This window comes from Gossypium hirsutum, chromosome A03 (assembly GCF_007990345.1).
Source record: "Gossypium hirsutum isolate 1008001.06 chromosome A03, Gossypium_hirsutum_v2.1, whole genome shotgun sequence".
Classification (NCBI taxonomy): domain Eukaryota; kingdom Viridiplantae; phylum Streptophyta; class Magnoliopsida; order Malvales; family Malvaceae; genus Gossypium; species Gossypium hirsutum.
The window spans coordinates 11,785,073-11,805,507 of NC_053426.1; the positions used below are offsets into that span (position 1 = coordinate 11,785,073).

At 35.9% G+C, this 20,435-nt stretch overlaps 1 non-coding gene across 1 annotated transcript; it reads left to right on the forward strand.

Moving 5' to 3' along the window:
- Positions 1-18,776: 18,776 nt before the first annotated feature.
- LOC121227172 (small nucleolar RNA R71) lies at positions 18,777-18,883 on the forward strand. The gene has a single exon (XR_005924816.1). It is a non-coding gene; the product is annotated as a small nucleolar RNA R71 (small nucleolar RNA).
- Positions 18,884-20,435: the final 1,552 nt, after the last annotated feature.

Below are 20,435 nucleotides of genomic sequence, written 5' to 3' on the forward strand. Positions count from 1 at the left end.
CTTAACTGAAGTAGGAGGGGGTAATTTTTCGATTGTTTCTAGTTTAGATTTGTCCACTTCAATCCCTTTACTAGAAATTTTATACCCTAATACAATACCTTCTTGAACCATGAAGTGACATTTCTCCCAGTCAAGGTCAAGGTTCGTTTCCTCGCATCTTATTAAAACTCGTTTTAAATTTTTAAGGCAGAGATGAAAAGAGTTACCGAATACCGAGAAATCATCAATAAATACTTCCACGATATCTTCCACAAGTTCATCAAAGATGGCCATCATACAGCGCTGAAAAGTGGTAGGAGCATTACATAATCCAAAAGGCATTCTAAAATAAGTAAACGTACCATATAGGCATGTGAATGTCATTTTTTCTTGATCTTCAGGAGCTATTGGGATCTGGAAGTAACGAGAGAGTCCGTCTAGAAAGTAGTAGTACATGTGCCCAGATAATCTTTCCAATATTTGGTCAATTAATGGCAAGGGGAAGTGATCTTTTCTTGTAGCATCATTCAGTTTCCAGTAGTCAATACAAACGCTCCATCCTATGACTGTCCTTGTTGGGATTAATTCATTCTTCTCGTTGGTCACAACCGTCATGCCTCCTTTCTTAGGAACAACCTGAACTGGACTTTCTCAAGAACTGTCAGAAATAGGATAAATAATTCCAGCATCTAGATGTTTAATTACCTCGGCTTTAACAACTTCCTTCATGTTGGGGTTCAGTCGTCTTTGAGCTTGCACACACGGTTTGTATTCATCTTCCATCAAAATTTTATGGGTGAAGGGTTGATTCCTTTAATGTCAGAAATTTTCCAAGCTATGGCCTTTTTATGTTCTTTTAATACTTGGATTAATTCATCTTTCTCCTTGGGTTGCAAGTTAGAAGCAATAATAACTGGTAATGTAGAATTGTTTCCAAGGAATGCGTATTCCAAGTAGCTTGGTAATTGTTTAAGTTCCAATTTGGGAGGCTCTTTAATAGAGGGTTTTTGCTTAAGTTTATCGTTTATCTTAATGCCCTCATATTCTACATTTCTTGAAGAATGCTCATTAGGTTCATCATCTGTCTCCTCTTCTTGAGCTAGATACAGTTCCGTCGTGTCTTTCTGTATAATTTCCTGAAAAGAGTCCTGAGTAGTATGATCAATAGAGTCAATAAAATAACATGAATCATCCTGTTACCTAGAAAACCTCATAGCATCATAAATTTTAAAGATAATCTCCTCGTCACCTACTCTAAGTACCAATTTACCGTCACCCACATCGATTACAGCCCTAGCAGTGGCTAAAAATGGGTGCCCTAAAATTAAGGGCACTTCCACATCTTCATCCATGTCAAGCACAACAAAGTCAATAGGAAATATGAATTTATCTATTTTCACAAATACGTCTTCTATAATGCCCTTAGGATATTTAACAGATCTATAAGCTAATTGAATACTCATCCTAGTGGGTTTAGGTTCCCCAAGACCAAGTTGTTTGAACATTTTATATGGCATCAAATTAATGCTAGCGCCTAAATCAGCTAGTGCTTTCTCAACATTCAGACTACCAATTAAGCAAGGGATAGTAAAACTTCCTAGATCTTTCAGTTTGGTTGGCAGTTTGTTTTGGAGTATGGCTGAGCACTCCTCGTTGAGTTCTACTGTAGATAAGTCCTCGAACTTTATTTTATTTGTTAGAAGCTCCTTCAAAAATTTTGTGTATATAGGCATGATCGCGATATTTCATGATAGGTTTTAAATATTTATACTTAATCGCTCTTGAAACTAACTATTATCGCGATGTAGGCAAGTGTACCTATCGAACAAAAGTATAGTTTTAGCAAGACAGGATTGTCGAACCCAAAGGAGCTAAAAGTACTAGTAATGACAGTCTTTTTATTATCTAGCCTAAGAATAATGGGGTTTTGTTTTTAACTAACTAAATATCTAAACTAATAACTCACAGAGAATTGAATTGGGGAATTGCTTTTGGGAAAATCGATTGAATGAAGACAATAACTAAGGAAAAATCCACCTAGAATTTACTTGTTATTCTGGCTCCGAATCGGACGATTTATTCATTCAACTTGTTCCGTAGAGATCCTTAAGTTATGTTATTATCCCTATTCAAGACTAATAACGTCTAATCCCTACATTGAATAACCGAGACTTTTCTCTAATTAACACTCTAGGGTTGCATTAACTCGATCTATGGATCCTCTTATTAGGTTTCACCCTAATTCGGCAAAATCTTGTCACCCTATGTCTAGGTGCGCAATCAACTCCACTTAATTATGATAAATGTACTCTTAGACAGGGTCTATTCCTCCTCTGAATAAGAGCTTATCTTGAATCAGTATCCTAGGATATCAAAACAAGAATTAAGAACACATAATTAAGAACAAGTTAAATATTTATCATACAATTCAGAAAATAATAACAAGATTCGTCTTAGGTTTCATTCCCCTTTGGTATTTAGGGGATTTAGTTCATAACTAAATAAGAGAACATCTCAGAAAAATAAAGAATACAAAACATAAAGAAAACCCAAAACTCTTGAAGGGGAATTGAGGAGAGATCTTCAATCTTGATGATGTTCTGAGATGAATCAATCAGCTTCCTTAGAGTAATTCCTTACTCCCTATTCTGTGTGTCCCCTTTTCTCCTCTTCTAGGGTGTATTTATAGGCTTTGGAATGTCTTTTAGCCCACAAAATTAGCCTTTTCCGAATTAGACTCAACTTGGGCTCGGCAGGGACACGTCCATGTGACACGTCCGTGTGCGATTACTTCAGGCCGTGTTCTAGCCTGTTAGAATGGCACAGGTGTGTGCTATACCCGTGTGAGTCGTGCTTCAATTCCGCCAGATTGACACAGTCATTTGGTCTGCCCGTGTGAGGAAGTCCACGCCGTGTTAAGTTTGTATTTTGGCCCATTTTCTCTTTTTTGGCCCGTTTCTCGTTCATTTCACTCTCCTATGCTATCCTAAGTATAAAACATGAAATTAAAGCATTAGGAGCATCAAATTCACTAATTCTAATGAGAAATCATCCATAAAATGTATTAAACATGGGGTAAAAATATGTATAAGTTACGGTTTACAAGGCATCCGCGAGATGGCTTCAACAAAAGGTAAGTTGATATGTAATTGCTTAAAAAGTTCAAGAAACCTACCGAATTGTGCATCAATGTGGTCTTTTTTCAATTTTTCTGGGTATGGAACTAATGGTTTATATTCCTTCAACACTGGTTTGTCACTATTTTTGGGTTTTTCTTCCTCACTTTCGTTTACCACGGCTTCTTGTGTTAGCTTCTTGTCAGATTCCGCTAACACTTTCTCACTCCTTAGTGTAACTACTTTTACATGCTCTTTTGATTTGGTGTTACTAAGAAAACTTCCTAGTGGTCTTTCCGAAATTAGTTTGGACAGCTGGCCAATCTGAGTTTCGAGCCCTTAGATTGACGCTTGTTGATTTTTAAGTGTTGTCTCGATGCTCTGGAAACGAGTTTCTGACACCGATATAAACTTTGAGAGCATCTCTTCAAGGTTCGGTTTCTTTTCCTATTGGTAGGCTGGTTGTTGGTAGCCTGGAGGTGGTCTCTGATTTCCTTGGCCTCCTCATGAGAAATTTGGGTAGTTCCTCCAACCTGCATTGTAAGTGTTACTATATGGATTGTTTTGAGATTGAGAATTATTACCCATGTAATTTAACTGCTCGTTATCCATGTTGTGGCCATAAGGTTGGTATTCTGAATTGCTTGCTCCACCTCCACTTTCTTTGCACTGCATTACTGGGTGAACCTGTGAAGAACTAAGAAAACCATCAATTTTCTTATTCAAGAGTTCTACCTGATTAGAGAGCATGGTGACCGATTCGACGTTATAAACACTGGCTATTTTTGTTGGTTTTGTCCTTATGACTTGCCACTGATAGTTATTCAGTGACATCTCTTCTATAAACTCATAAGCATCTTCAGGTGTTTTATTATTGATGGTTCCGCCAACAACTGCATCAACCATATGCCGAGTCAAAGGATTCAAGCCCTTATGGAACGTTTGAACCTAAAGCCAAAGTGGTAACCCATGGTGAGGGCACCTTCTCAGTAAGTCTTTGTATCTCTTCCATGCATCGTAAAGAGTTTCTCAGTCCATCTGCACAAACGAAAAGATATCATTACATTATTTGGCCATTTTAGCCGGCGGGAAATATTTTAATAGAAATTTTTTGGTCATTTGTTCCGAAGTAGTGATTGACCCTCGTGGTATTGCGTTCAACCACTGTTTAGCTTTGTTCCTCAATGAAAAAGGGAATAACCGAAGAAGAATGGCATCATCAGAAACACCATTAATTTTAAATGTATCACATAGTTCCAAAAAGTTTGCTAAGTGAGCATTGGGATCCTCATCCTGCAAACCATCTAACTAAACAAATTGTTGTATCATTTGAATAGTGTTAGGTTTTAGTTCAAAAGTATTTGCAGCTACAATAGGTCTAACAATGCTCGATTCAGTTCCTGTTAAAGAAGGTTTAGCATAATCATACGTAGTGTGTGGAGCAAGATTTTTATTAACCGCAATTACAGGAGGTAGCTGATTGTCTTGGTTTTCAGCCATCTCTTTAATTGGGGGTTGAGTATCATCCTCTTGCTCGTTCTCTGTGTATCTTCAGTTTCGCCTTATTTCTCTTTAGTTTTTGCGAACTGTGCGATCGATTTCTTCGTCAAAAAGTAGTGGTCCTGACAGGTTTCTTCTAGTCATAAACTATAAAAACCAGCCAAGAAAAAGAAAAAGTAAATTAATAAATAATAATAATAAATTAAATTAAATTTCAAGAAAAATAAATGGATAAAATAATAAAAATTGAGCGTTCCTAATATCTTAGTTCCCCAGCAACGGTGCCAAAAACTTGATCGCGATTTTCGTGTAACAGGTTTTAAAATTTTATAAAGAATCGTTCTTGAAACTAGCTATTATCACGATGTAGGCAAGTATACCTATCGAACAGTGGTATAGTTTTAGCAAGACTGGATTGTCCAACCCAAAGGAACTAAAAGTACTAGTAATGACTGGCTTTTTATTATCTAGCCTAAGAATAAGGGGGTTTTGTTTTAAATAACAAATTATCTAAACAAAGAATTCACAGAAAGTAGAATTGGGGGATTACTTTTGGAAAACGATTGAATTAAGACAATACCTAAAGAAAAATCCACCTAGACTTTACTTGTTATTCTGGCTCCGAATCAGACGATTTATTCATTTAACTTGTTCTGTAGAGATCCCTAAGTTATGTTATATCCTTATTCAAGACTAATAATGTCTAATCCCTAGATTGAACAATTGAGACTTTTCTCTAAGTAACACCCTAGGGTTGCATTAACTCGATCTATGGATCCCCTTATTAGGTTTCACCCTAATTCGGCAAAGTCTTGTCACCCTATGTCTAGGCGCACAATCAACTCCGCTTAATTATGATAAATGTAATCTTAGACAGGGTCTATTCCTCCTCTGAATAAGAGCTTATCTTGAATTAGTATCCTGGGATATCAAAACAAGAATTAAGAACACATAATTAAGAACAAGTTAAATATTTATCATACAATTCAGAAAATAATAATAATATTCGTCTTAAGTTTCATTCCCCTTTGGTATTTAGGGGATTTAGTTCATAACTAAAAACAAAAACATCTCAGAAGAATAACGAATACAAAACATAAAAAAAATCCAAAACTCCTAAGGGAAGTTGAGGGGAGATCTTCAGTCTTGATGATGAAACCGGCTTTTGAGATGGATCAAGCGGCTTTCTTCGAGTAATTCCTTTCTTCCTTTCCGTGCCCTCTTTTTCTCTTCCTTTAAGCCGTATTATAGGCTTTAGAATGCCTAAAACCCCTCAAAATTAGCCTTTTCCGAATTGGAATCAACTTGGACTCGGCAGGGACACGCCCGTGTGAATTATACTTCGAATCTGCCAAATTGACACGGTCGTGTGGTCTGCCCGTGTGAGGAAGTCCAGGCCGTGTTGATTTCGTACTTTGGCCCATTTTCTCCTTTTTGGGCCCGTTTCTCATTCCTTTCACTCTCCTATGCTCTCCTACCTATAAAACATGAAATTAAAGCATTAGTAGCATCGAATTCACCAATTCTAAGGGAAAATCATCCATAAAATGCATTAAGCATGGGGTAAAAATATGTATATATTATGGTTTATTATCCGTGTGGTCTGCCCGTGTGAGGAAGTCCATGTAACACCCTAATACCCGTGTCCAATATTAATTTAAGTAATTACATCAATAATAGCACGTTTCCATGAGTAACTTCTATAGTATGCACATACTAAAACAAGGGTAAAAATGTAAGGTGATTTTTTTTCTTTTGATCGAATATACAAACATAATGTATCTCGAATGCTTAACATGTTAGTTCAAGCATAACTATAACACCCTGAATTTGGGCCTAGAAGTTTTGGGCCTTGAGCATGGAAGCGGTTGAAGATAGCTTATAATATTTTATTGTACATGTAAATTTCGTTAATGAAGGCTTGTTTTAGTGGTTAAGTGTGCTGAGAAGTGTTGGAGAAGTCCTGGGTTCAAATCTGGACTCTAGCAAAAATTTTGGTTTAAGGTGAATCAAACCCTAGGTGTAGTAGGTTGGCCTTAAGAATATTGTTGGGGAAATTGTGCCACAAAAAGCCTTGTGGTCTAGTGGCAAAGTAGCGCCACATAAGAGGCAGGAAGGTGGCGTCATAGAGTTGGTAAGGAGGTCCAGGGTTCGAAACTCATGGCAATCGAAGAGCATTTATTTTGCTATGTTGGGATGGCAAGAGTTAGTGTTGGTTTTAAACTCTGGTGGTGGAGGGATCCCACATCGGGAAGCTAACACAAGAGTGGATGCGAAGCTGGCTTTAAATAGAGAGAACCATGAGGAGAGTAAAGGTACATTTCTTAGCTGATCCCTTTCGCTTTATGACGTGCTCGTTTGGGTTGGGCGTCGGCTAAGAGTGCTCGGAGCGTGGATTAACTCCAATCTCCTATCAGGTGTGTATTTCTTACTACTCTAGCTGTAGGATGGCTACTTCGGGCCGCGATGGGCCGAAAGGGGCCATGTGGGCCTAATGGCCTACGGGCCCAATTGGATAAGTTGTTTGATATTGTAGTAAATATTGGGTTGGACTATGTGAATCTCATATCTGTAGGCTAGCATTACTGGAATACCCTTGTAGGGTAGAATTACTGAAATACCCTTGTAGGGTAGAATTACCAAAATACCCTTGGTTTATAAAATTACCAAAATACCCCTAGTTTATAAAATTACCAAAATACCCCTAGTTTGTAAAATTACCAAAATACCTCTGATTTGTGAAATTACTGAAATACCCTCGACCTGTAAAATTACTGAAATACCCTCGACTTGTAAAATTACCAAAGTACCCTCGATTTACAAAATTATCGTTTTACTCTCGATTTACAGAATTACTATTTTACCCTCGATTTACAAAATTATCGTTTCACCCTCGATTTACAGCATTATTATTTTACCCTCGATTTATAGAATTACTGTTTTACCCTCGATTTACAAAATTACCATTTTACCCTTGATTTACAAAATTACTGTTTTACCCTCGATTTATAAAATTACCATTTTACCCTCGATTTACAAAATTACTATTTTATCCTCGATTTACAGAATTACTGTTTTACCCTTGATTTAAAGAATTACTGTTTTACCCTTGATTTAAAGAATTACCGTTTTACCCTCGATTTATAAAATTACCATTTTACCCCTAGGGTGTTAAATGATTGTTTTACCCTTGTGGGCAAGTGACTGACTTGGACTATGTGGTTGATGGATTTGATTGTGAATATATGTTAGTGATATGAATGACTTGACTATGACTGTTTGATTCAAATATGGGCATGATATTCTGATTCTGTATGTTGTATGCCATGACATGTATATCTGTTGCATGGGATACGGGTTATATTGATGGATGAAGAGTTCTGGTAGCCTGGCTGCAATCTGATGGCCTCACCACATATATCTGTTCTGGTGACTTCGTCACAATATCTGGCAGCCTCGCTGCTATCTGGTGGCTTCGCCACACATATATATATATTCTGGTGGCCTAGCCACAATATCTGTATCTGGTGACTTCGTCACAATATTTGGCAGCCTCGCTGCAATTTCTGTGGTATGAAGCGGTTGGGAGGGTCGAGTAGTCTCCCCACATTGTGTAAGGTTGGTACGGGGGTGTATGCGCTGGATTGGGTTGGGATTGCACTCACATTCTGATTTTGATTCTGTTACCTGATACTGATTCTGATTCTAATTCTGTCACCTAATTTTGATTTTGATTCTGATTCTGATTCTGTCACCTGATTCTGATTCTGATTCTCATTTTAATTCTAGTTCTGATAATGTTTCTTATTCTGTAATGGGCTAAGGCCCATCTGGTACTGTCTGTTATAGTGGGCTAAAGCCCAATTGATACTGAAACTGTAAGTAAGGCTGGGGCCAGACTTATAATTCTATTATATGACTAACTGTTCCTTTTTATAGTAGGGGATTTCACACTGAGTTTTCATAAACTCACCCCGTTTATTAACCTTTCAGGTAATTTCTAGCCTTAGATGGATCGGAGCTGCGAGGGGCTCGGAGGAAGCCACACACACTGTTTATTTTATAGTTTTGATTATTACTTTTAAATGTTTTATGTGGGTTGTAGTAAAGCCGTTGTAATTTTCTGGATTTCAAATTTGAAATTTTACTTATTGTTCTTATAAATGCTAGTATTAGAACACGGTTTTCCAAAGCAACTACTGTTGTTCAAAACATCACGTATCCGCAATTATTTTTAAATTAAGCTTCTACAACTGCCAAGACTTTTACAAAGATGTTAAGAATATAATTTAGCTGAGGTTTTCTAACAAGGTTTAAAAAGGGTATAAGTTTTTAATTATTAAGAAGGGTTTTTAATGGAAACATGGTTTTTGAAAAACACTTCAATGTGACACACCAGATTTGAGCCAATCTTCCAGGTCGGGTTTGGGGTGTTAAAATAACATAATCACACTCATCACAATATGGATTCATATGTCAAGTTGATTTCACTTCAAGATTTATAATCAAACCATTATCACATCCATACATAGAACTTTATCCATATTCACATGGCCTTATATATATATATACAATACTATCAAAATAACAACCTTCCAAAATATTATTCTATACATGCCATAATGTCTATTTGAGTTTTAAACAAAAATACTAAAAAGGGGTTGTCAAAAGATGTGATGACTTCGTAACGAATCCAAGCTTTCCTCGACAAGATTATCTATACAAAACCAATAAACACACCAAGTGAGTTATTAACTCAATAAGTCCTAAGAAATTTTTAAAAAGAATGTAATGATCCAATTAACAAATAAAGCACAAACCAAGCCGCTCCATCTATAAATCAATCTCCAATCCATTTAAATTCATTTATCATTAATTTATGTCTTTGGTCAATTATATACTAATTGAGCCGATTACCTTTCTCTTCTTTCTCTCTTCCCGAGCATTATCTATTAATATACATATAGTGCTGGATTTAAAGGTCCGCACACATAGTGCTCTTACTCATTTGCACACATAGTGTCGTGTTTCCTCACACACATAGTGCTATATAATCTCACACACATAGTGCCATGTAGTTTTTGCACACATAGTGCCGCATAACCTCGCACACATAGTGCTAAAATTTCTTATTTATAGCTACCACTATGTCATAGATAGGTTGATAAATCTTACATTCGATTTTCACAAATTCATACATACCATGATTTCTTATCCAACCTATTTTATGTGCAATATTAACCGTAACTTAAATTACTTAGGAACTTACCTTTTTAGTCGGATGAACAACTCCGATCAGCTACTCAACCGCTTTTGCCTTTCCTTTGGCCGAACTTGGCTCCCTTTGATTTTGAGCTCCAACTAAGCAAATAAAATAATTCAATCATCGAAGCCCCAATTTATATTCATTCCTCATAGACACACACACACATATTCAGTATTCCATCTAATATTAATCAAGCCGTAACAATTTAAAGTTTAACCCTTAAACTTAATGCACATCCAAACATACTTCTCATCTATTCCATTTATTCGCTACATATACAAGATAATTTCGGCAATTCACATTTCCAAACTATTTTAATCAAATTCTCCATAGCACATAAACTAAAATATGTACATATCTCATTCAAAGCATCCACACCAATTTATTATCCAATCAACCATAGCCGAAAACCTATCATACAATTAAACCCTTGTTCAAATTATTATTCACTATAATACTATGGCCGAATCCCTCAATTAGCTAACATAGCCTCTTGTATTCAATCTAATCACGTATATACAACCTAAATTCCTCTTTTAACACATAATTCGCTATCTTGGAACTCATTTTCTAACTAATTTAACTTACTCCAAAGCCGAATGCTATTTGAGCATTAAGCTCATTTTCTTTTCATTATTAAGCAAATATTATAACTCAACTAACATCCATTTTCAATTTGAAACATCAACATTCAAAATTAAACATGAAAATTCATAGCCGAATATATATATACTTTGTCCCAAACTCATAAATTCATCCATTCTAAAGCTCAATTTTCCAATTAAAGAAGTACTACTAATATTAAGCATTATTTCACAATTTATCTTAAATTGCCGAATGGACTCATGCTCCTAATTCATATATTTAACTTTTAATTTCAATATTTAGCAAACTTGAACATTATCTTTCATCCATTACTAATTCAAAACATTAAAATATTCAAGATCCAACACATAATAGCCAAAACCGAATATCATAAGCTAATGACTTCACCTTAAACTAACTTATTAAGACTTTAAATCGACTTCTAACCATCTCACATTTAAAATTATCCATCATCTAATCTTCATACTTACATGCCATAACCATATGGTTCTTATCACACTTGGACCACAAAATGCATAAATTTCACAAATTCTAATTACTATCATAAGCTCAATTTCGGCTAAAACTCAATTAAATACTTACAATTTAGCACTAATTTAGCATTTCAACATAGCCGATTGTCATTAAACAATTAAGCCACAAATATTAAATTTTATCAAACTCAACCAATTCAAGAATTAACAAGCTCAAACCTTATCCTTCTACCATATTTATTTCAAAACATTAACACACTATCCATGAAGTAGAAAACTTCCATGGCCGAATATACATGACAACACCAAACTTAAAATTTACACAAGGGCTAAATAAAAGACTTAGCAACTATCTCAAATTCACTAAAATTTTAAAAGCAAACTCATAGAACATACCTTAATTCCCAACACAAGATGGTCGAATGCCTTAGGTGTTCTTTCTTCAATTTCTTGTTTAGTTTCGGCAAAAAGGGGAGAAGAATGAGAAACTTTGTTTTTTTCACCCTTTTTCTATTATTAATTCATGGTTTTCTAATATAAAACTATTTAATATTATTTCACTAATATAAAATACACAAAATGCCACATTTTTCATCATCATTACCATCCACTATAATCATAGTGGTCCAATTGACATGCAAGTCCTCTATGATGCTATCCATATACAATTTGGCCACTTCAACTTTTACCTATCTCAATTTAATGGTTTCTCAACTAAGTCCTTTTAAGTAAAATTCCCATTCATAAGACTAAATTAAAACATCAAATTTTCACACATGCACTATCACACATAGAAGTTATGCAAATAAAATTTTAAATAAATTTTATGACTCAGTTTTGTGGTCCCGAAACCACATTCCAACTAGGGTCAAATTAGGGCTGTCACAGTCTAGGCCGTGTTGATTTCGTACTTTGGCCCATTTTCTCCGTTTTTGGCTCGTTTCTCGTTCCTTTTGCTCTCCTATGCTCACCTAAGTATAAAACATGAAATTAAGGCATTAGGAGCGTCGAATTCACCAATTCTAAGGAAAAATCATCCATAAAATGCATTAAGCATGGGGTAAAAATATGTATAAATTACGGTTTATCCAATACCCCACACTTAAGCATTTGCTTGTCCTCAACCAAAATCCTCAACTCATAATCAAAATAAATTCTTCACAACTTATAATTTCTATCAATAATATCTCAAAATAATTCACAGGTAATCATACATTGAGAATTCAACTAAAAGAACATTAGAGCTTCAAACATTCCAAGTTGACCATTTTATCCTGAAAACATAGGTGTCTCCCCTTATCTAAGTGGTTACCTCGATTCGAAATCTCACAGAGTTTAACATCCTCACTAAAGATTCACTCAAATCACTCAAAGCGTTTAAGGACAATGAATGTAGCACTCATCGGTCAATATAAAAAGTTATTACCATAGGCTTGCATGTAAATCACATCTCCACCACTATAAAATGAGATGATACATCAATCAAAAGGTCTTTAGAGGGTTGTAACGAGGCTTGGTTAGGGGGTGTGGTCACAAGCTGAAAGAAAAAGTTAGAATCGAGATTAAATTGAAAAATTACCTAACTAGAAAAATGACTAGTCATTAATCGCGTACAACAGAGCTTCTTCTCAGAAAATGGAATTTAACTTCTTTGCTCAAAAGGTCACTACTACTAATATGTATACATACATTTTTGTGTTTTTTTTATGACAAATTATTAAGAACAAGACACAGCTGAGCAACTATTTCAATTCAAATGATCAAATTCAATTCAGGGGATTTCAACAATAATGGGTTAAGGGTTAATATTACGGGTAATACAAAAAAAAAGGTTGTTAGGCTCAAAAGGGTTCACTAGCGGTTAATTTTGGAGGTAGACTTTTCATGGCATGAGTGGGTTAATCCTAGTGCCTTAATCAGTTTGACATATCAAATCAAATGGTGTGGTCTTGACATGCATAATCAAGCAAGTTCTAGAATAACAGTTCAATACTGACTCACTCAAAACAATAATAAACGTGAGCATGAAAGAATTAATAGATGCTCAAAAGGCTCAAAAATCTCACAAGAATTATGGCTTTTTAATGTTTAAAACTTGTGAATTCCAACTCAAAGTAATACCTAAACTTTCGGGAAACAACCTAAAATTTTAAATTCTTAAAAATCAACTTATCATGCTTGATTCTCTAATGTCTTAAAGGTTAAACAATCAATGCAATAATTCCTATGTTTTAATTCAAGATATATCAATCAAAATCATAAATCAATCAAAATTTATCCTAACTATGATATGAGAGCTTTTCAAGAGAACAAGGCAGTCATTCAGGGATTTTTCTGAAAAATGAAATGAATACCCCCCACACTTAAGATGTACATTGTCCTCAATGTACAAAGATAGATATTTTGACAAATGTAAATGTAAGTTCATAAGATAGGGAGAAAAGTGAAACTTCCTGAGTTAAAAATAGATGAAATTCCTGAACTAGCGGGAGCGAGTTGTTGGAAATAAAGCTGGAGGACAAACATGATTCTAAAGGACAAAAGGAGAATTGGGGCAATAATTTGATAGTAATCATAAAGATAAGCCGTGTTTAAAAACAAAAGAATCTTCAAAAATTAATAAAAGAAAAATAAAATAAGATAGATAATATAATTTTTCAAGTGACACGACCGGTTCACACGCCCGTGTGAATTGTGTCCCGCCCGTGTTTGTCACGAAGTGAGATATCATCACACGGCCTTCAGGCACGCCCGTGTGTCTAGGCCGCGTGGCTACATGACCATGTTACATGATCGTGTGTGATGCAGTTCGCTTCTCTCACAGTCGTGTAGCTCTGCGCAGCCCGTGTTATTTTGACAGTGTTGTCCACGGGTGATAGACACGGGCGTGTCGCACGCCTGTGTTCATTTGGCAGATTTGACCACGGCCAGGTCGTACGCCCGTGGCCACTTATTGCATCTCATGTTGGGAAAGATAACTTTTACCCTATTTTCGCACAGCTGTATCACACGGTGTGTTTCTGTCTGTGGTTGTCACACGGCCTTAAGCACGGTCGTGTGATCGGCCGTGTGGAGTTGGGAACCTGTGCTTCAAAGACTCTGTTAGTGACCTAGATGTTTAAAATTTCAAATTTAAATAATTTAAAAACCGTTAGTACTCAGGTTGCCGGCCAAGAAGCACTTGTTTATAGTTTAAGCTTGACTATATCTTTGTTGGTTTATTCAAGGCAGTTTGTGGAGTCGTAGCTTCTCTCCATCGTCTTTAAAATTCTCACCATTATAAAGTTTGAGACGATGTCCATTTACTTTGAAAGTACCGTGTGATGGGTGACTTACCTCTATTGTGCCATATGGAATAACAAATTGAAATACGAAAGGTCCTGACCATCGTGATTTAAGTTTCCCAGGAAAAAATTTGAGTCTTGAGTTGTATAGGAGGACAAGATCTCCAACTTCAAATTGTTTTCGTTGCTTTAAACGAGTGTCATGGCGCCACTTTGTTGCTTTCTTGTATAGGCGTGAGTTTTCGTATGCATTGGCTCGCCACTCATGAAGTTCGTTCAACTGCATCAACCTATTTTTTCCTGCAAGTTCGGGATCAAGGTTTAGAAATTTAATAGCCCAAAAAGCTTTATGCTCTAGTTCGAATGGTAGATAACAACTTTTTCCATAAACAAGTATGTAAGGTGATATCACTATGGGGGTCTTAAAAGTAGTTCTGTAAGCCTATAAGGCATCATCTACTTTCATTGCCCAATCTTTTCTATTTGATTCTGCTATTTTTTCAAGGATCCGTTGGATTTCTCGGTTTGCCACTTCAACTTGTCCATTAGTTTGAGGATGGTATGGGGTGGCTGTTCTATGATGAACTCCGTATTTCTTAAGATTTTTTTCAAATTGGGTATTACAAAAATGAGTGCCCCTGTCACTGATAATTGCTCTAGGTGTTCTGAATCTCGAGAAGAGTTTCTTAAGGAAACGTACTACCACTCTAGCATCATTAGTAGGTAGAGCTTGGGTTTCCACCCATTTGGACATATAATCAACTTCTACTAAGATGTATTTATTCCCAAATGAATTTGGGAATGGGCCCATGAAATTGATACCCCAAACGTCAAATATTTCACATGTAAGCATATAGTTTTGAGGCATTTCATCACGTTTAGATATGTTACCTGTCCGTTGGCATTTGTCACATGAAGTAACGTACCTGTTAGCGTCTTTGAATAACGAGGGCCAGTAAAAACCTGATTCAAGTATTTTATCTGCTGTCTTAGTTCCACTATAGTGTGCTCCAGTTGGCCCTGAGTGGCAATGTTTTGATATTTTTGATGTTTCTGATCTTGTAACGCATCTTCTAATGACTTGATCTGCACATCTGTGAAAAAGAAAAGGGTCGTCCCAAAAGTAGTTTTTCACATCTTTAAAGAATCTCTTCTTTTGCTGGTGTATTAACCTTTTTGGGATTGTGTTAGAGGCTAAAAAATTCACGATGTCTGCAAACCAAGGTACCTCAGAGTCAGATATAGTGAAAAATTGTTCTTCAAGAAACGAATCATTTATTTCAACTTCATCTAGTTCTTTGGTATTGGAGTTCTCAAGCCTGGACAGATGATCAGTCGCGAGATTTTCAGTTCCTTTCTTATCCTGAATTTCCAAGTCAAATTTCTGCAATAGGAGAATCCATCGAATGAGTCGAGGTTTTGCACCAGTTTTAGTTAAAAGGTAACGAAAGGCGGAACGGTCAGTGTAAACAACAACTTTAGACAATATGACATATGATCGATATTTATCAAATGTAAAAACCACAGCTAGTAATTCTTTTTCCGTACTAGTATAATTCTCTTGTGCAGCTGTCAAAGTTTTGCTAGCATAATAGATAGGTTGCAAATGCCTGTCTCTTCGCTGTCCCAATACTGCACCTACTGCAAAATCACTCGCATCACACATTAATTCAAATGGTAAGTTCAAATCAGGTGTAATTATGATTAGAGCATTAATTAATTTATCCTTTAAAGTATTAAATGCTTCTAAACACTCTTGATTGAAATTAAAAGGTATATCTTTTTCTAACAATTTAGTCAAAGGCTTAGCGATTTTAGAAAAATCCTTAATAAATCTTCTATAAAAACCAGCATGTCCTAAAAAGCTTCTAATAGCCTTAACCGAACTAGGAGGGGGTAATTTTTCGATTGTTTCTATTTTAGATTTGTCCACTTCAATCTCTTTACTAGAAATTTTATGCCCTAATACAATACATTCTTGAACTATGAAGTGACATTTCTCCTAGTTAAGCACAAGGTTCGTTTCCTCACATCTTATTAAAACTCATTTTAAATTTTTAAGGTAGAGATGGAAAGAGTTACTGAATACCGAGAAATCATCCATAAATACTTCCATGATATCTTACACGAGTTCGTAAAAAATGGCCATCATATAACGCTGAAAAGTTGCCGGTGCATTACATAATCGAAAAGGCATTCTACGATAAGCAAACATATCATATGGGCATGTGAATGTCATTTTTTCTTAATCTTCAAGAGCTATTGGGATTTGGAAGTAGCCAGAGAGTCCGTCTAAAAAGCATAGTACATGTGCCCGGATAATCTTTCCAACATTTGGTCAATGAATGGCAAGGGGAAGTGATCTTTTCTTGTGGCATCATTCAGTTTCCTGTAGTCAATGCAAACTCTCCATCCTGTGACTGTCCTTATTGGGATTAATTCATTCTTCTTGTTGTCACAACCGTCATGCCTCCTTTCTTAGGGACAACCTGCACTGGACTTACCCAAGAACTGTCAGAAATAGGATAAATAATTCCCGCATCTAGAAGTTTAATTACCTCGGCTTTAACAACTTCCTTCATGTTGGGGTTCAGTCGTCTTTGGGCTTGCACACGGTTTGTATTCATCTTCCATCAAACTTTTATGGGTGCAAAAAGAAGGGCTGATTCCTTTAATGTCAGAAATTTTCCAAGCTATGGACTTTTTATGTTCTTTTAATACTTGGATTAATTCATCTTTCTCCTTGGGTTGCAAGTTAGATGCAATAATAACTGGTAATGTAGAATTGTTTCCAAGAATGCGTATTCCAAGTGGTTTGGTAATTTTTTAAGTTCCAGTTTGGGAGGCTTTTCAATAGAGGGTTTTTGCTTAAGTTCATCGTTTATCTTAATGCCCTCATATTCTACTTTTCTTGAAGAATGCTCATTAGGTTCATCATCTGTCTCCTCTTCTTGAGCTAAATACAGTTCCGTGGTGTCTTTCTGTATAATTTCCTGAAAAGAGTCTTGAGTAGTATGATCAATAGAGTCAATAAAATAACATGAATCATCCTGTTCCCTAGAAAACCTCATAGCATCATAAATTTTTAAGATAATCTCCTCGTCACCTACTCTAAGTACCAATTTACCGTCACCCACATCGATTACAGCCCTAATAGTGGCTAAAAATGGGTGCCCTAAAATTAAGGGCACTTCCACATCTTCGTCCATGTCAAGCACAACAACGTCAACAGGAAATATGAATTTATCTATTTTCACAAGTACGTCTCTATAATGCCCTTAGGATATTTAACAGATCTATCGGCTAATTGAATACTCATCCTAGTGGGTTTAGGTTCCCTAAGACCAAGTTGTTTGAACATTTTATATGGCATCAAATTAATGCTAGCACCTAAATCAGCTAGTGCTTTCTCAACATTCAGACTACCAATTAAGCAAGGGATAGTAAAACTTCCTAGATTTTTTAGTTTGGTTGGTAGTTTGTTTTGGAGTATGGCTGAGCACTCCTCGTTGAGTTCTACTGTAGATAAGTCCTCAAACTTCCTTTTATTTGTTAGAAGCTCCTTCAAAAATTTTGCGTATGTAGGCATCTGCGAGATGGCCTCAACAAAAGGTAAGTTGATACGTAATTGCTTAAAAAGTTCAAGAAACTTACCAAATTGTGCATCAGTACAGTCTTTTTTCAATTTTGTTGGGTATGGAACTGGTGGTTTATATACTTTCGGCACTGGATTGTCACTATTTTCAGGTTTTTCTTCCCCCCTTGTGTTTATCACGGCTTCTTGTGTTAGCTTCTTTTTAGATTCCGCTAACGCTTTCCAACTCCTTAGTGTAACTACTTTTACATGCTCTTTTGATTTGGTGTTACTAGGTAAACTTCCTAGTGGTCTTTCCAAAATTAGTTTGGATAGCTGGCCTATCTGAGTTTTGAGCCCTTAGATCGACGCTTGTTGATTTTTAAGTGTTGTCTCAGTGTTCTGGAAATGAGTTTTTGACACCAAGATAAATTTAGATAGCATCTCTTCAAGGTTCGGTTTCTTTTTCTGTTGATAGGGTGGAGAGGATGTTTTGGTCTTTGGTTTCCTTGACCGCCTCATGAGAAATTGGGACGGTTCCTCCAACCTGCATTATAAGTGTTATTATATGGGTTATTTTGGGATCTAGAGTTATTGTTACCCATATATTGGATTTGTTCCTCCTCGATGCTAGGGTTGAAGGGTTCATACTCTGTGCATGCTCCTCATCCATTCTTCTCGCACCTCATTACTGGATGTACCTGAGTAGAACCAAGTAAACCATCAATCTTTTTACTTAGAAGTTCTACCTGGTTTGACAGCATAGTAACCGAATCGATGTTATAAACGTCTGCTATTTTAGTTGGCTTAGTCCTCATGACTTGCCACTGATAGTTATTCAGTGACATCTCTTCAATAAAGTCATAAGCATTTTCAAATGTTTTATTATTGATGGTTCTGTCAGCAGCTGCATCAACCATTTGTCGAGTCGAAGGATTCAGGCCATTATGAAATGTTTGAACCTATAGCCAAAGCAGTAACCCATGGTGAGGGCACCTTTTCAGTAAGTCCTTGTATCTCTCCCATGCATTGTAAAGAGTTTCTAAGTCCATCTGCACAAACGAAGAGATATCATTACGTAATTTGGCCGTTTTAGCCGGCAGAAAATATTTTAATAGAAATTTTTCGGTCATTTATTCCCTAGTAATTGACCCTTGTGGTAACGAGTTCAACCACTGTTTAGCTTTGTTTCTTAATGAAAAAGGAAATAACCGAAGATGAATGGCATCATCAGAAACGCCATTAATTTTAAATGTATCGCAGAATTCCGGGAAATTTGCCAAGTGAGTGTTCGGATCCTCATCCTGTAAACAATCAAACTGAACAAATTGTTGTATCATTTGAATAGTGTTAGGTTTTAGTTCAAAACTATTTGCAGCAATAGCAAGCCTAACTATACTTGACTCAGTTCCTTTTCAAGTAGGTTTAGCATAATCATACATAGTACGAGGAGCAGGATTCTGATTTGCTAGTTCAACGTGTATCGAAGGAGGTAGCTGATTGTCTTGGTTTTCAACCATTTCTTCGGTTCAGGTTTGAGTATCGTCCTCTTGCTCGTTCTCTGTGTATCTTAAGCTTCGCCTTATTTCTCTTTGGTTTCTACGAACTGTGCGATCGATTTCTTCGTCAAAAAGTAGTGGTTCTGACGGGTTTCTTCTAGTCAGAAACTATAAAAACAAACCAAGAGAAAGAAAAATTAAATTAATAAATAATAATAATTAAATTAAAATTAAATTTCAAGAAAAATAAATGGCTAAAATAATAAAAATTGAGCGTTCCTAATATCTTAGTTCCCCAGCAACGGCGCCAAAAACTTGATCACGATTTTCGTGTAACAGGTTTTAAAAATTTATAAAGAATCGTTCTTGAAACTAGCTATTATCATGATGTAGGCAAGTGTACCTATCGAACAGTGGTATAGTTTTAGCAAGACTGGATTGTCGAACCCAAAGGAACTAAAAGTAGTAGTAATGACTGTCTTTTTATTAGCTAGCCTAAGAATATGGCGGTTTTGTTTTAACTAACTAATTATCTAAACTAAGAATTAACAGAAAGTAGAATTGGGGGATTACTTTTGGAAAACAATTGAATTAAGACAATACCTAAGGAAAAATCCACCTAGACTTTACTTGTTATTCTGGCTCCGAATCAGACGATTTATTCATTTAACCTGTCCCGTAAAGATCCCTAAGTTATGTTATTATCCCTATTCAAGACTAATAACGTCTAATCCCTAGATTGAAAAATTGAGACTTTTCTCTAATTAACACCCTAGGGTTGCATTAACTCGATCTATGGATCCCCTTATTAGGTTTCACCCTAATTCGGCAAAGTCTTGTCACCCTATGTCTAAGTGCACAATCAACTTCGCTTAATTATGATAAATGTACTCTTAGACAGGGTCTATTCCTCCTCTGAATAAGAGCTTATCTTGAATCATTATCCTGGGATATCACAACAAGAATTAAGAACACATAATTAAGAACAAGTTAAATATTTATCATACAATTCAGAAAATAATAACAAGATTCGTCTTAGGTTTCATTCCCCTTAGGTATTTAGGGGATTTAGTTCATAAATAAAAAGGAAAACATCTCAGAAGAATAATGAATACAAAACATAAAGAAAACTCAAAAC